We start from the raw sequence: 17,305 nt of genomic DNA, 5'->3' as shown, positions 1-17,305 counted from the left end.
TTATTATCACAGGAGGTTTTGTCATATCACATGACATTTTCGTGACTTGGGTAGCAGTGATGTGTTGCTAGATACCGCTCACTGTTTATTATGTTAAATGCGTGATTTAATATGATTGCCAACGCCGCGAAAACCTATAGGGTCACACACAAAGGACGGATTGATGAGAGATAGAGTAACTAAGGAACACCGTAAGGTATGGTGCACTTAAGTGGGAGACGAAATATGGTAAGGTACCAAATAGTTAAGTGATTTTGGGCATATTATAAGATATGGGCCAAAATACACTTAAGTGGGATTTTTAGCTTGAAGCCCACATAAGTGGTTCTATAAATAGAACCCCTTGGGTAGAAGCATTGTCACTCCAATCCACTCAGACAGAAATTCAAGTAGAGACTTGGAATTTTGTTTCCCTCTTTCTCTCACTCAAAGCCTTCATTCATAACAGCTAGCATTGCGATTGAAGGAATCCGTTCGTGTGGACTGAGTAGAGACGTTGTCATCGTTCAACGTTCGTGATCGCCCAGTGGATCTGTATCAAAGGTTTTGATCATTATCAGAGATCTGCACCAAAGGTTTGAATCGCCACAAGAGGTAACGATTCTATCACTGATCATGCCCATTCGTAAGGATCACTAAATGGAGAAATTTTTTAATTCCGCTGCGCCTTGGATGGCTATTCTCCTTCAAGAATCTCCATTGATTTCCCCCCAACGGTACCATTTCAATTGTTGTATAAAGGCCTCCTTACAACTTGCTGAAGATAACAACGATATATACAACGATACAACTTTCATACAACAATTTTCTCCATTCCAAATATCTTTCACTATCATTGGTGTAAGAAATAGTTCCATACAAGAGTTGTTTCTCAAATTGTGTGGTTGTGTTTCATTGTTCTCAAAAGTGTGTTTACACTACTTATCTAGAAGCATTGAGTCAAACACTTGTAATTTCTTGAAATTGGTTGTAATTCCTCAAGTGACTTGTTTAGGTATGTAGACTTGAGAGAGCCGAGAGATTGTTAAACTCTTAGACATATTTATGTAATTTGTTGAGATTAATGGATTAAGTCCTTATTGAAGGCGAAATCACCTTGGCCAAGTGGACTGGAGTACCTTAGAATTTCAAGCGAACCAGGATACATTTTGTGTGTTGTTAGTATTTATTTTGTGTGTGTGGTGTTGCAAAAGTTTTTAGTTACTGTGAAAACAATTCAAACCCCCCTTTCTTGTTTTTCTCTACCTTCAATTGGTATCAGAGCTTTGGCTATGTTATTGATTTTTGAATCAAACACTTAACCATGTAGAGAGACCCAGGGTGAGAAAAACTTCATGGCTAACACAAATGAAAGAGATAGCTACAACGCAAAACCTCCAGTTTTGATGGAGAAAAATTTGACTATTGGAAGGACAAAATTGAAAGTTTCTTCCTAGGCCACGATGCTGATCTTTGGGATATGGTTAAAAATTGTTATGAGATACCCAACTCTGCACCTGGTATTCCTATTCCAAGAAGCAGAATGAGTGACGATCATAAGCGTGATTTCAAGAATCACCATAAAGCAAGAACCATTCTGTTAAACTCTATCTCCTACAATAAGTACGAGAAGATAACCAACAGGGAAACAACCAAAGATATTTTTGACTCCTTGAAAATGACGCACGAAGGTAATAATCAAGTTAAAGAGACTAAGGCTCTGGCCTTAATCCAAATGTATGAAGCCTTAAGAATGGAAGATGATGAAACTGTTGAAGTGATGTTCTCAAGGTTCCAAACTTTGGTTGCAGGACTCAAGGTTCTGGAAAAAGGATATACTACAGTAGATCACGTCAAGAAGATAATCAGAAGTCTTCCCAAGAAGTGGAGACCTATGGTTACTGCTGTGAAGTTATCCAAAGATCTGAATAGCATAAGTTTTGAAGAGATTATCATCTCCCTCGGAAGTTATGAAATAGAGCTAGAAGAAGATGAACCTCAGAAGAAAAGCAATTTTGTTACTCTAAAGTCTAGATCACATAGAAGAAAGCCAGAAAGGAACAAAGCCTTTCAAGCTGAAGAAGAAGGAGATGATGACCCTGAGGATGAAGATTCTGATGATGAAGAAGAATTATCTCTTCTTTCTAGAAGAATCAAACAGCTCTAGAGAAAAAGACAAAACAACTTCAGAAGGCCCATACAGAAGGGAGATCGTCCAGATTCAGCCTCTAGAGGCAAACCCAACAAGGAAGTAACATGTTATGAATGCAAAGAGCCTGGACACTACAGAAATGAATGTCCAAAGCTAAATAAGAATAGTTGCATAAAGGAAAGCTTCAAGAAGAAATCGTTCAAAGCAAAGAAGAAAGGACTCATGGCAACATGGGACGACTATGAATCTGAAGCTTCAGAATCTGATTTTGAAGAAGAGCAGGCAAACGTAGCATTCATGGCCACAACCTCTTAAAGTTCATCTGAAACAGAGTCTGACTCTGAAGAGGTATTCTCTAACTTTTCTCGTTCTGATCTAGAAGCCTGTTTATCAGAATCTCTGAGCTTGTATCATAAGCTTCGACAAAAATTCAAGAACTTGAAAAAGGTTTATGAAGAGACTGTTGAAGAGTGTGATAAGCTTAAGAAAGAAGTTTCTGAACTCAAAGAAAATAATTTTATTCTTGAAAGAGAAAACGAATTTTCGACCAAGAAATGTTCAAAACTTGAAGAAACTCTTTCTAAAGCCACATCTACTTCTGACGCTATCATATACATATATGAAAAAGCTTTTTAGAAATTTTTGAACAACGGTCTAGAAAGAAGCAAAATGGATTCTATGATCTATGGTGTAAGTCATAATAGAAAAAGAGGAACTGGTTATGACTCTAATGAAGATGATCTGAAACCTTCTATAGAAAACAAATAAAAATCTCTTTTTTTCTTATCATTATACACCTGCACAGACACAAACGTTCAGTAACGCTAGAAAACCCAATGTTTTCAGAAACTATGGGAGAACTAATCATAAAGGACCCAAAATATTTTGGGTACCAAAAGATAAAATAGTTTATATTGCAGATATCATGTGCAGCAGAGTTAAAACACCAATCATGGTACCTGGACTCTGGATGCTCGTGACACATGACGGGAAGAAAGCATGTGTTCCAAAACCTGGAACTTAAAGATGCATGTTTCATAGGCTTTGGAGGAAATCAGAAAGGAAGAATCAGAGGATCTTGAACAGTTGGCAACAGATCTCTTCCCTCTATTTCCGATGTCCTTTATGTTGAGGGATTAATGCATAATTTGTTATCCATATGTCAATTAAGTGATAACGGTTATGATATTATTTTTAATCAAAAAATGTGCAAAGTTGTTAATCAGAAAAATGGCACAATCCTTTTCACTAGAAAGAGGAAAAACAACATTTATAAAATAAAACTTTCAGATTTAAAAAACCGAAACATAAAATGTTTAATGTTTGTTAATGAAGAGCAATGAGTGTGGCATAGACGCTTGGGTCACATTAGCTTGAGGAGGATTTCTCAGCTAAGTAAACTTGAGTTAGTCAGAGGCCTACCTAAGCTGAAGTTTTCTTCAGATGCTTTTTGTGAAGCATGTCATAAAGGGAAATTTTCTAAAACCACTTTCAAAACCAAAAATGTTGTTTCTACCTCTAAACCTCTGGAACTTCTACACATTGATCTGCTTGGACCTGTTAAGACAACTTCAGTTAATGGTAAGAAGTATGGACTTGTCATTGTAGATGATTATAATCGTTGGACATGGGTAAAATTCTTAAGGCACAAGAATGAGTCACATTCTGTGTTCACCAATTTCTGTTCAAAAGTGCAAAATGAATTTGACTTTAAGATAATCAGAGTCAGAAGTGATCATGGTGACGAATTTGAAAACAAATTTTTTGAAGAACTTTTTGACTCTAATGGAATATCCCATTATTTCTCCTGTCCTAGAACTCTACAACAAAATGGATTTGTAGAAAGGAAGAATAGGACTCTCGAAGAAATGGCCATAACCATGATCAATGAGACTAATGTGGCTAAGCACTTATGGGAAGAAGCTGTAAATACAACATGTTACATTCAGAATAGAATCTCCAATAGACTTATTCTAGAGAAGACTCCTTATGAATTGTGCAAGGGAAGAAAATCCAACATTGCTTATTTTCATCCTTTGGATGCTCATGTTTTATTCTGAACACTAAAGACAATCTAAACAAGTTTGACTCTAAGGCACAAAAGTGTATTATGTTGGGTTACTCTGGACGTTCTAAAGGATATCGAGAATACAATACAGAAACAGAAATTATGGAAGAATCAATTCATGTCATATTTGATGACAAGCTTGACTCTGAAAAGTCAAAGCTAGTTGAGAAATTTGCAGATATGGAGATCACACTTGCAGGTCTTGACGAAAAGACTAAAGACTCTGAAGAAGCAGAAAGAGGAACTTCAGAAGCACCTGAAAGCTCATTCAATCAAAAAAGACAAAGAAATAGCCAAAATATTTCTGAAGAACTAATTATGGGAAACAAGGATGAACCTGTCAGAACAAGATCAACATTCAAAGTTTCTGAAGAAACACTTTTGGGACTAGTATCTTTGATAGAGCCAACATCCTATGAAGAAGTTTTTCAAGATAAAGAATGGATTCTGACAATAAAAGAAGAACTTGATCAATTTTCCAAAAATAACATTTGGGATCTTGTACCAAGATCCAAGGGAACCCATGTGATTGGAACTAAATGGGTCTACAAAAACAAGCTAAACGAAAAGGGTGAAGTTGTCAGAAACAGAGCACGGCTGGTGGCATAAGGTTATAGTCAACAAGAAGGAATTGACAACAATGAAACCTTTACTCCAGTCGCGAGGTTAGAATCTATTCGTCTCCTTGTATCTTTTGCTGTAATTATTCCATTAAATTATATTAAATGGACGTCAAAAGTGTTTTTCCGAATGGTTACATTTTTGAAGAAGTGTATATCCATCGACCTCCTGATTTTGAAAATTCAAAACTTCCAGAACATGTTTTCAAACTTAAGAAATATCTTTATGGTCTGAAACAAGCTCTCAGAGCTTGGTATGAAAGACTTAGTTCATTTCTTCTGGAAAATGATTTTATCAGAGGCAAAGTGGACTCCACTCCCTTTTGCAAAAACATCAGAAACGATCTTATGATTTGTCAGATTTATATTGATGATATAACATTTGGTTCTGCTAACCCCTCTGTTTGCCAAGAATTTTCTGAGTTAATGCAGACATAATTTGAGATGAGTCTAATGCAAGAACTGAAGTTCTTTATGGGCATTCAAATCAATCAAACATCAGAAGACACATATGTCTATCAAAGAAAATACATAAAAGATATTATGAATAAATTTGACATGTCAGAAAGCAAGCCATCCAAGACTCACATGCATCCTACTTGCATTCTAGAGAAGGAAGAGGTAAATCAAAAGGTTTGTCAAAAACTCTATCGTGGTATGATAGGTTATCTTATTTATTTGACTGCTTCACGTCCAGATATATTATTCAGCGTATGTCTATATGCTAGATTTTAGTCAGATCCAAGGGAATCTCACTTAACTGTTGTTAAGAGAATCCTTAGGCATCTGAAAGGAACACCTAACCTTGGCTTGATGTATAAGAAAATATCAAAGTACAAGCTTTCTGGGTATTGTGATGCAGATTATGCTGGAGATAGATTAGAATGCAAAATTACATTTCAGAACTGTCAGTTTCTGGGAGGAAACCTCATCTCATGGGCAAGTAAAAGACAATCAAGCATTGCAGTGTCAACTGTAGAAGTAGAGTACATTTCAGCTTCACTTTGCAGCACTCAGATGCTCTGGATGAAGAGTCAACTTGAGGACTTTCAGATCTATGAGAGTAACATTCCTATTTTTTGTGATAATACTGTTGCTATATGCTTAAGTAAGAATCCAATTTTACATTCCAGAGCGAAGCACATAGAAATTAAACATCATTTTATTAGAGATTATGTTCATAAAGGGATGATCATTTTAAAATTTATAGATACATACCATCAATGGGATGATATCTTTACAAAACCCTTAGCTGAAGATAGATTTCTTTTCATTCTGAAAAGTTTAAATACGGAAGATTGCCCAGAATGACTCTGAACATGTGCCTCTCATATCTGATTTTAAATTAGACTCTGACTCAAGCATATGATGTTTATCTGATTCTAGTTCTGATACTTCTATAAGTTATAAGATATCTTTATCAGAAACCTCCTTAGTGAGAAACCTTCTTGACTCCAGAAACATTAACATGTGGTCCCTCAATTGTGTGGCTCTGGCTCTTCTAGACACTTCTCTAGCTCAGAACTCAAGGGCCAAACTGTTGAGATCTTCTCGAGCAGTGTGCAAATCTTGAGATTAGACCCACATCATTAGCTACATTTAATTCTTCCCACGCTTGTCAAAACTCAGTTTTTAACAATAATTAATTTTTAGGTTCCCTCTCAGCTAACGTTGTCGTTTTTGCATATTTAAACTTGTGTTTACATACTTCCACGACTCTCACATTCACACTTTTACTACTCACAACTTACACAAACCCATAAAACTCTAACTTCTTTGCAACCTTTTATCATCTCCTTCACTATAACCTCACTACAACAAATCAACATGAATGCTCAAGAACAACAGGTTTTTGAATTCTCCAAACAAATGAACACCACTGAACAACAAGTTAAATCTCCACAACAAGTTGCAACCTCTTCTGCTGCTACTTCAATAACTTTCTATCAAAAAACCCATGTTCTTGATCGTCCTGCCCATATTAACCTCTCAAATCCCTTTGAACATCTTGAAGTTTTGTGTGAGTTACTGGTGGATTTCGACAACCTCAAGGAGAATGGCATGAACTTCACACCAGAACTAGAAAATCAAGGGTGGCTCAATTATTTTAACCGTCTATATGGCCATCTACTCAAACTTGGTGAAGGAATTCTGGAGATTCGTTGATTGCGACAATCACTACATTGTGTCTCATGTTCTGGGAATCAAGATGGTGATCACTAAGAAATCAATATCTGCGCTCCTCAATATGGAAAAGGTTGGGGGAAGAAGGATCTACAACATCAACCCTAGGGCTAAGTACATGTCCCAGGAAGTTATCCCCACAATCTTTACTCAGAACCCAAAAGGAAGAACTTCTAAGAATCAAGAACTTCAGAAGCATCTGAGAGTGTGGCTCAAAATCATTCTGGGATGCATTCACCACCGACCTTCATCAAGTTCTTCTGATTACGTCAACACTAATAAGAAGTGCATTCTCTATTGTCTGCACAAATGTCTGAAGTTGAACCTTCCTTCTCTCCTTTTCAAGTATCTCATAGATTCTGTTAGAGACACAAGGAACAACATAAAGCTCAAGAACTACATTCCTTTGGGCAGATTTATTTCTGACATTTTGATTGACAGTGGTCTGGTGGATTACCTCATTTCTTTGAACCTGGTGAAAGACGTCACCATGGACGTAGGGAAGCCTCTGAATGGGAGGAATCTGAAGAGCATGGAACTGATTGACAAGGTCTGTGTTAAACCCACAAGGAACACCTCTTGGGAAGCTCTGGAGGATCAAAGGGAGGTAGCTAATGAGATATATCTTTTCTCAAAGATTGATCCTCCGGAAGTCATTGCTTGCTACTTGCAGGATCTAGAAGCCCAAGGATACGATATCTCTGGCTTCAGTTTGAACTGGCTCCCAGATCAACCCCCTAACTTCTTGAAGAGAAAGAGGGAAACATCTCAGAAGAAGAAGAAGAAGAGTCTCAAGCTGGGAGAGTCTTCAGCAACTCAGATGAAGCTAGTGCCTCTGACTTCGTCAACACCTACACATAAGTCTCATATCTAAGAAGCTCCTCTTCCTTCTAGTTCTAGGCAACTTGCCTCATCACTCCCTCTTCCCCCCCACATTCTCAACCACTATTAAAACATCATCCACCTCACCTTCCATACAAATTATAGCTCCCAGCGCAAAATCCAAATCTAAATCTCAACAACAAACTACCTCACTCCCTTCCTCATCTGAACCTTCTATACCCATCCCTTCTGGATCAAATCCATCAGAACCCACAACATCTAACCCCATCCCTCTCAGAACCATCACACCTTTATCTCCCATACCTATCTTTAACCTATAAACCACATCAATCCCCCACTCTGAAGCCTTATTATTTAATGAACCCCATTCACCACCCCTATCCCCCCTCCTTATTATGACCTCTCCTCTAACACTGAACACTCTGATTCAGATAACCCTGACCCTCATTCCCTAAACCACGAAGACCTTCAGGCCACAACTGACTTTAAAAAGACTTTGTCTATACCTGAACCATCTGAACCCATACATGAACCTTCTGAACCCACTCCTCAACCCTCTGAACTTGACCTCACTCTTCCTACCCTTGATGAGGCACTTGCCAAGTTCTAATAGAGTTCCGCTTCAAAACTCAAGAAGCTCTCTGACAAATCCAACGTCAGTGACAATCCTTCTAAAGTAAGGAATCACTGGAATGGGTTTATCAAATGGATGACTTCTGAAGTCTTCAAGCTGAAGGGCTTATCTGAACAAGTCAGAAATGACTTTATTAGAAGTGCTGAATAGAAGATGGAGGCTTGTCTGGATAAGGAGGAAGCTGAGAAGGCAAGGAGAGAAGCTGCAGAGAAAACAACTGCTGAAGTTGCTGCCAGGGAGGCATTTGAGAAAGATGATGCAGAAGTTGCAGCCATATTGTCATACCCCAATTTTGACCCCAGATCATTGAATCAATATATTTATCATAGCATTCACATCATTTTCATAACATAACATGCATAATGCCTAAAATATCAACCAAAATAAATTTTAGGATTTACAGACAGACCGGTCAAACTGATTCTCAAGTGCACGTGAAATTAGCGAGTGAAAATTTTTAAAATTGAGCTTGCAGACGTCAGTTTTATTAATCTACGGTTCACATAGTTTAACCTGGTGTGCTCGTTTTATTTTTTCGACTTTTTTTCCAGTCGCATTTTGATCAGTCTTAGCCTTTTAACCGATTATTTTTTAATTAAAAATTTGATCAAAACCAGTATGTTTTCGAGAAGTTTATTTCACGTTGATCATTTTGGTGTATTCATTTTAATTTTTCAGACACTTTTGCGTCCGACTTTTTATTCATTTTGAGTTTTTTCATCAAAATATTTAGAATAAATAAATAGGATTATTTATAATTTCATTTCAACTTTATTTTGATTATTTTATTTTGTTTGAAATTTATTTGATTAATTTGTTTTAATTTATGTTGTCATTAAATAACATCTACAAGGGCAATTGGGGAATAATATAAAAAATTAAAACCTAGCATGCACATATATATACTAAGTGCATTGCTGAAAGGGAGGGACCAATAACACACATCAACGGCACTCCCATCAAGATCTGATACTTTCTTTTCATTTTAGAAAAAAAACACAACATATAAACCAACTCATAAGCTCTTCTTCTTCAACTCGCATAACCACTTGTTGTTTTGTCTTTCTCCATACTACAACTCACAATACATTACGTCCTTCATAACAACACACAAGCCTGTAACTTTTTCCATTATTTTGTATTAACAATACACTTCAAATAAATGCTCCCTCCGCTGCTATAGTATACGTAACTAAATACTCGCTCCATTAAAACACATGAACTCCTTCCGCCGCGAATAACCTTTCACCACCACCATGTTCACAACTACGACTCAAATCTTCCCTCCGCCGCCTCCACTGGAATCCTCAGTGAAACACCATTCACAACCTCTACCATACTTCCGTCCAAACTCATATATCTAAACTGAAACGCAACCAACGGCCTAACCTTCATTTTCGCTGACACTTTCAACCACCTAACTTGCAATAATCGTTCCGGCAACATCCCGTCATCACTTACTTAAAGGCTATGCATCACATTTCCGAGCATCAAGTATTATTCGCTTTTCAGGTTATCCAATGCAGTAACTCTGCTGATTCTTCGTGTAAGAGTTAGCCGTACATAATTTTATCTTTTGATTTCATGATTTGTCTTTTTCTGGTTTGTTTTTAGCTTATTGTTTGTAGATTTATGTTGCTTTTCTTTTCATGGTTTGTTCTAGTTTACTGATTTTTTAATATTTTGTTGGTTTGTTCTATGTGTAGGTTTTGTTGGTTTTATTATGTGATTGTGGAAAGAAGTATACGTATGTGTATATATATTTATTTCCTTATATTGTTTTACAAAATGAAACAATATTAAAAAAAAATTTTGTTGAAACAATTTTATTACTAATAACCTTTCGGAAATATGACTGAATCCACATGTTAGAATGCATTATGTTTTAAAATTATATATGGTATTTTTTTTTATCAATTTTCAATAATATATTACTATAATTCTGTTTCCAAGAAGAACTTATATATACATATTTGTAACGTGTTAGTTTTAAATATTATTTTTAGTTTTATTTTTATTATTATTTATTATTAATAATATTTATTTATTTTATTCATTATGGATAGCGCGTGTGAGTTATGTTAATTTTCTATTTTTTTCGATTATTTTGAGTTGATGTAAAAATAAAAAATAAAAACAATTATAATATTGATATAATAATAATATGCTTGGTTTATTATTGCGTTGCGATATCGGAATTAAAATTTAATTTAACTTTCGAAAATTATTTGGACGCATAGATTCGGTTGGCTCAACTTCTTATAGAGTGGTTCTTACATGAATCCACTCTATGTTAGTTTGGAGCTAAATTCAGTTTGCTCTCGATTACGGTTGGCATTCAATCCCGTGGCTTACTCTTTGGCCTTCTTATAATGATCTCTTTTCTTTTTATGTGCTCGCATTTATTGTCTGCATTTCAATTACCCTCAAACATTTCAAACCATTTTCTTAATTAAAATTGGAAGAAAAAGATTATCTGGGTGAAAGGTCCAGTCGTAGTCCCGAATGTTAGGCCCAAGTTGTAAGAGTTTGTAAGCTATACGTGTACGTCTTCATTTCAAAAAAAAATTGTAAATATTCAAATGTCTTTTCTCAATAAAATATGAAGAAAAATATTACCCTGGATGGAATATCCAGTCGTAATCCCGAATATTAGGCCCAAGTTGTAAGAGCTTGTAAGGCATAAATATTCGTCTTCTCTTTAAAACACTCCAATATTCAAATTTTTTTTCTCAATAAAATATGAAGGAAAAGATTACCCGGGATGGAATATCCAGTCGTAATCCTGAATATTAGGTCCATGTTGTAAGAGTTTGCAAGTCTTAAGTATTCGTCTTCCCTCTAAAAACACTTGTAAATATTCAAACTTCTTTTCTCAATAAAATTGAGAGAAAAAGATTACCTGGGTGAAAGGTCTAGACGTAATCTCGAGTATTATACCCAAGTTGTAAGAGCTTGCAAGTCATAAATACTCGTCGTTCAAGCCCAAAAATACATTCAACCAATCAAACTCTTTTTTTTTGCTGTCATGCGATTGATCAGGAAAACCTTTTCATAAATGAAAGAAATCTTGTCTTAAGGTGATGTAAAGCAATGTTTCGTCCATAATTGTTGAGTTGAGATAAGTGACGTTTTTCCGAATGTTGATTTGTAAATCCATTTGATGTGTGGTATACGTCTGCTCCTCATCTGTTTTGGGTAAAACAATGTTTTTCGTCGATTAATACAATTTAGCTTTCGCTAAAATCGACCAACAAACAAACATTTTTCTACCCAGAACTACGTAAGCCTTGAGTTTTCTATTGCATCCGGAGATACGTAGGAGCAAGATTTGTAAATCTTGCCAGGCCCATTAATAAAAATTTTAGGTTTAGTCCCCTTCGTTGCAAAATCCAAAAACATTCTTCTCTTTCTATTCTTTCTTTCCCACCTAATAACTCTAGAAGCCTAACATTTCTAAGCTAACACTAATACACACAATTAACCTAATGGTTCCCGTTGAGTATAACGGACGTGAGGGGTGCTAATACCTCCCCCTTGCGTAATTGACTCCCGAACCCTGATTTGGTTGTGACGGCCATAATCATTATCGTTGTTTCTTGGGTTTTACCAATATTTCCCCTTTCCCTTTTAGGAATAAATAAAGTTCGATGGCGACTCTGTTCAGTCCATCATGCGAGCGTGCGATTGCGCTTCGCTAAGTCGTATTCCTATTTTTTGAGGTGCGACAGATGTAGACTCTGCTGGGGATGACGTGACCCTAAGTGAGTCAAGCCTAGTTAGGTCATTTGTGTGCCTTTGTTTGTTTACTTGTGTGGAATTTCTTTATTTCTTTTGATATCTTTGTTGTCATATTTCTATAATCGGTTGTATTGGTTCCATTATACTTTGGTACTTGGATACACAGATTACAAACCTTGTGGGAAAGACTATCTTCCTGAGTCTCGAGTGAAAATATAAGATAGGAAGAGGTTGATTAGTGCGGGTCCGCGAGATGAATTTCTCGTTGGGTCAGTGCGAGAACCTTACTTAGAGTAGATCCTTGGAAGGATGTTGTTACCTGACAAATAAGTCATCGTAAGCTTTGATATTTTCATTAGGATCCATGACTCTAAGGACCATTTGTAGAACCTTAATCATGTGGCCAATTAAGAAAGATGGTTATGTAGTGTGGGTCCGTGAGATGAATTTCTCGTTGGGTCGATGCGAGAACCTCACATAGAGTAGATTCTTTGGATGAAGTTGATGCCCGACAAGTAAGTTGCCACAGGAAGCAAACAGTCTAATGGATCCATGACTCTAGGAACTTTTTTGAATTCCTAGATCATACCCGGTGAGAACCTATTCTTGGAAAGCAATCAGATTCATCAGTACCTTAGACTTTTAAGCCTATGTATTGAAAAAAATGCATGGCTTGCATTGCATTCATTCCCATTCCATTGCATCTGCATCTCATAAGAATGCATGTCATTTTCCAGAAAAAATACAAAAAAAACTCATCCATCCTTTGTCCATGATCAGAAAAGTGATTCCCTACACACATTTAGAATAAAGAACCATGTCTCATGAGATGATGGACGAGCTAAGGAAAAGTCAAGAAGCATTGAAAGAGGAACTCAATCTTTTGAAAATCCAAATGGAATGGGTCTTGGAAATTCTGCAAGCTTTGTTAAGAAAAGAGGGTCATCCCATACATATTGCTGCAACGGAGGGAGATACCACTCCACATCCATTCAGTGATACCCCAAGTCAAGGGAAATTATATGTGACAACTCCTCATCTACCAGAAAATGACCTTCCCTAAGGATGTCATCATCAACATCCTCTAGCTATTCCTCCTTAAAATCACCGAAGTCAGGTTCAGAACAAAAATCAGAATCAGAACAAGGGGAACAAAGATCACAACGACCCGATTCCAGTGCCATATAGCAAGCTCTACTCGCAACTGATCCAGAATGCTTTAGTTATCCCTCGAGATCTCACACCTACGTCACCATACTTGCCATGGTACAATCCAAATGCAACATGTCAATTCCATAAAGGGTCAGTAGGACATGACCTGGATTCTTGCTTAGCGTTGAAAGCCTTGGTACGAGAATTGATTAACAAAAAGAGTTTAGTCTTTGAAGAAGATCACCTGAAGGTCAAGTGAAAATACCATACTTGAACAATGGGGCACTCCATTGAGGAATGCAAGAGTTTTAAGTTCAAGCTGCAAAGATTGATTGACATAAGGTCACCAACACTCAAGGAGGAAGGCTCAGGTACATATATCTTGATTTCTGGGTCAGGTAATGATAAAGGAAAAGGACCGCTAAAACCCCTCAAGTTTTTGTACCACAAGGAAGAGGTCAGGGATATGGCTAACGAGATATCATCGTTTCCCAATAAGAGCATTGAGATATCGCCTTGGATTTCCAATGTCATGACCCATGCCAACAGAAGTAAAGGAGAACTAAGTAATGGATCCAAGAGGGCGGCGTCCAATGATGAGATTGAAGATAAAGAATTTGAAGATCGTCGTGCCAATGTCAAAAAGCTTGTTGATCCCAACTTTCAAGTGGCTGAAAATGAGCAGTTAGCAATGCCCAAAGTGCCATACCAGCAACCACTACCTTTTGGTCTTCATTACCAACAATCTTGGTTTGCTTCTTATCCAAATCAACAAGCCTAAGGCCCGAGATATCGAAATCAGCATAGGCCTCAAAATAACTTGGAAAAAAGAAATGATCCTCTTCATCCAATCCTCAAGACATATAACCAACTTCTACAACTCTGATTCAAAACTCGTTGGTGGTTCCCAAGCCTCTCAAGCCGGTTCCACAACCTTACCCACCCGGGTATGACCCAAATGTGCAATGTGGATATCATGCCAGATCAGAAGGGCATTCAACTGAAGACTGTAATGCTTTTAAAGCCAAAGTACAACAATTGATTGACAACGGGTACATAGCCTTTCAAGAAGGAAGCTTGGTGGTGAATGTTAACCTATCGCCCATATAAGTACGAAGACCTCAAGGGATGTCCCTCGAAGTTAATGGATTAAGTTTGAAGAAGTTAACTCCCTAAAGTTGGCAACCATTTGGTTGTTTTAGCATTTCTTTTGTAATTTCCTTGCATGTTGTTTGTTAACTGCTTTTAAGCGTTGTTGTTTTCTTTGAATTGGTAAGACTAATGAAATGTTTATGCATATTTTTGATCCATTCGTATTCACTTGTTTTTCATTTATGTTAAAAATAAAAATACTTTTGTCATTCATTTTTGTTTATCAAACTGTTGCATTAACAAAGATTGGAAGGAGGGTGATAAAAAAGAAACACCTCAAATTATTGTGGTATGCTTTTGAATAAAACCTTGCCGATGATGTAAGGCATTGTTTCAAATCCCCAAACACTGAAGAGATAAGGAGTTAATCCCTACTCAACCACTTTGAGCCTAGAAGTTGTTGTTTTTTTTTTCTGGATCTAAAACCTTTAATCTTAACCCGGGGAAGGGTAGTTGTGTTCAGATAGTTTGACCGTGCATTCGATCTTTCAAAAGAATTTGTCCATCTGTACACCCTCCAATTAGGTTCAACCACATGTTATCCTTCGTGCACATGTTAAAGTGTCGAAAAAGTTGAGAAAAGCTAAAACTAGTGTTGGTTGATCCTCATCCACCAATAATGTTGCAGCCAACACCTTTAAAAAAAAGTCGGCTAAGTCAAATACCACAAAATGACTTATGCAAAAGTTAGGGCGTCCAGATGGATCGAAAGCTTCAAAGATGCAGTAAAAAAACTTAAGTATAAAAATCAATCAAAAGAGGTCACCAAAATCCTCAACAAAAACAAAATAAGATGACTGCCATTTCAAGAAAATCTCATCTTGAATCCTCATTTTCACCTTCACACCTTCGAAGTCGAATGCGTGTATCGAATTAGCTTAATATAGGAATTGGAGATCATCAAGAAGAAGGGGTGGGTTAAAATTAAATTTGAGCCTTATATCCTTTTGTTTAAAAAACCGTGAACCATGCCACATTACAACCCTTAAAAGACCTAATTGAGGCAGGGTTAATTCTAAAAGCATACTACAATAAGGTTGTGTTGACCTGTCTCCAAACGATTTTTGTTAATCATTTGATCGCACCAACTTGCATACTGTGAATGACTAGATCATCATTATGTTCTTATCAGTGACTCGTTCACTGTATTTCACCCATTCATATCAATAAATTTTGATTTCAAATTTTTGCATAAGCACTGCATTAAAATTACCACTTTTGAATGAACAATCTTATTTGTGAGTCAGCACTTAGCATCAAAGAAATTCCAACAATATACAGTTGAGGAACTTGATAAAGTGAAAGAAGTCCAGTCAGGGGGAAATCACTTTAAGTATCATTCAATCTGAGCTAATCACCCTAAGGTCCAGTTAGCCAAGAGTAATTTGCTTCAAGACTCAGACTGAGGCAAGCCACCTCAGAAGCTCATTGAGCCCAACAATCCAAGGACAATCAATCAGAAGTCTACCATTCTAGGTTTTGGTTAGTCAGGGTCAGACCACTGCGATATTCAAACATTGGGGCGAGCCATATCGAGACCGTCTTATGTCAAGCTGTTTCAAACTCACTTTCAAGGTAAACATTTTCAAAGACCCAATAGACTGAGCAAGATGAGCCGCAGAGGGGAATAACCTCTTTCTTCATGCTTTCAAATTGCTGAAACAAATTCTGCCATATATCAATAACTATTAAGTTTAAGGCGAGTGCCCGAAAATTATGCTAGCACAATTCATTAATCCTTCAAAAGGATCCATTTGGCTAAGTTGTGATTGTCAAGCTTGATAGAATTCTCCTTTGATAACATATATCATAAAATATTTGATTGAGTTCTCGGTGTTGAGGAATCATGACTTCCATAAAAAGCCTTTACAAACTCCCAGTCCACTCAAGTGTTAGCATTTTCATATCATGATCATTCATATATCCTGCATAAAAAAAATTCAAATCATGCATAGTTGAAATGTACTTCGTGCTCATTTTGCATTGACCCAGGTCTTGTTGTTAATCCTATATCCTTTGACCTCTAATTCCAGTTTGTCTTTGGTGCCCTTAAACCATCATCCAGTTTTCGCAGTCATTTTCAAGTCCAACTCAGTTGGCACCTATCAAAAAAATGTCCATGAGGTTCATTTCCTTTTTGGATTATCCGATGAATTTTCGGATTACTCTTTGTTTATTGATCTATTTCCGTAACTTGTCTGATGTGTTTCCAGATGTTTCCCTACCTAACTGATGTATTCTCAAATATGTTTGTCTTGTAATCTGATGTATTTCCAGAATTTCCTCGATGTATTATCGAATGTGTCTGTATTCTGATGTATTTCCAGAATATCACTTGTAATTCTGGTGTATTTCTAGAATTCGTTTCTTTTACTCTCCGATGAATTTCCTGACATGTCATTTTTGTTCTGACTCACTTCCAGAACCTCTATCTCATTCCCTGGCATTATTTCAAGACTCATTGGTGTCTCCTAAAATTCAGTTGTTACTAGGAATTATTCCAAGCTCAATGGTTACTAGAACTCATTTTAAACCCAATTATCATTGGCATCACTGTCACTTTGTTTATAAATACAATTGTAATTGGTATCTAAAGTTTGGTTGTCGCCAACATTATTTCAAGTCCAGTTGTTGCTGGAAAACTCCGTTGTAGCCAGTAATTATTTTACTAATTCCTTTAGTCAAGTCCAATTGTTGTTGGCAAAATCCATTAAAAGCTGGTTGTAATCCATTACTTATGGTCAAAGTCCAATTGTTATTGGCAAAATCCATTAAAAGTT

This window comes from Lathyrus oleraceus, chromosome 7, assembly GCF_024323335.1.
Source record: "Lathyrus oleraceus cultivar Zhongwan6 chromosome 7, CAAS_Psat_ZW6_1.0, whole genome shotgun sequence".
Classification (NCBI taxonomy): domain Eukaryota; kingdom Viridiplantae; phylum Streptophyta; class Magnoliopsida; order Fabales; family Fabaceae; genus Lathyrus; species Lathyrus oleraceus.
This window is presented reverse-complemented; position numbering follows the sequence as displayed.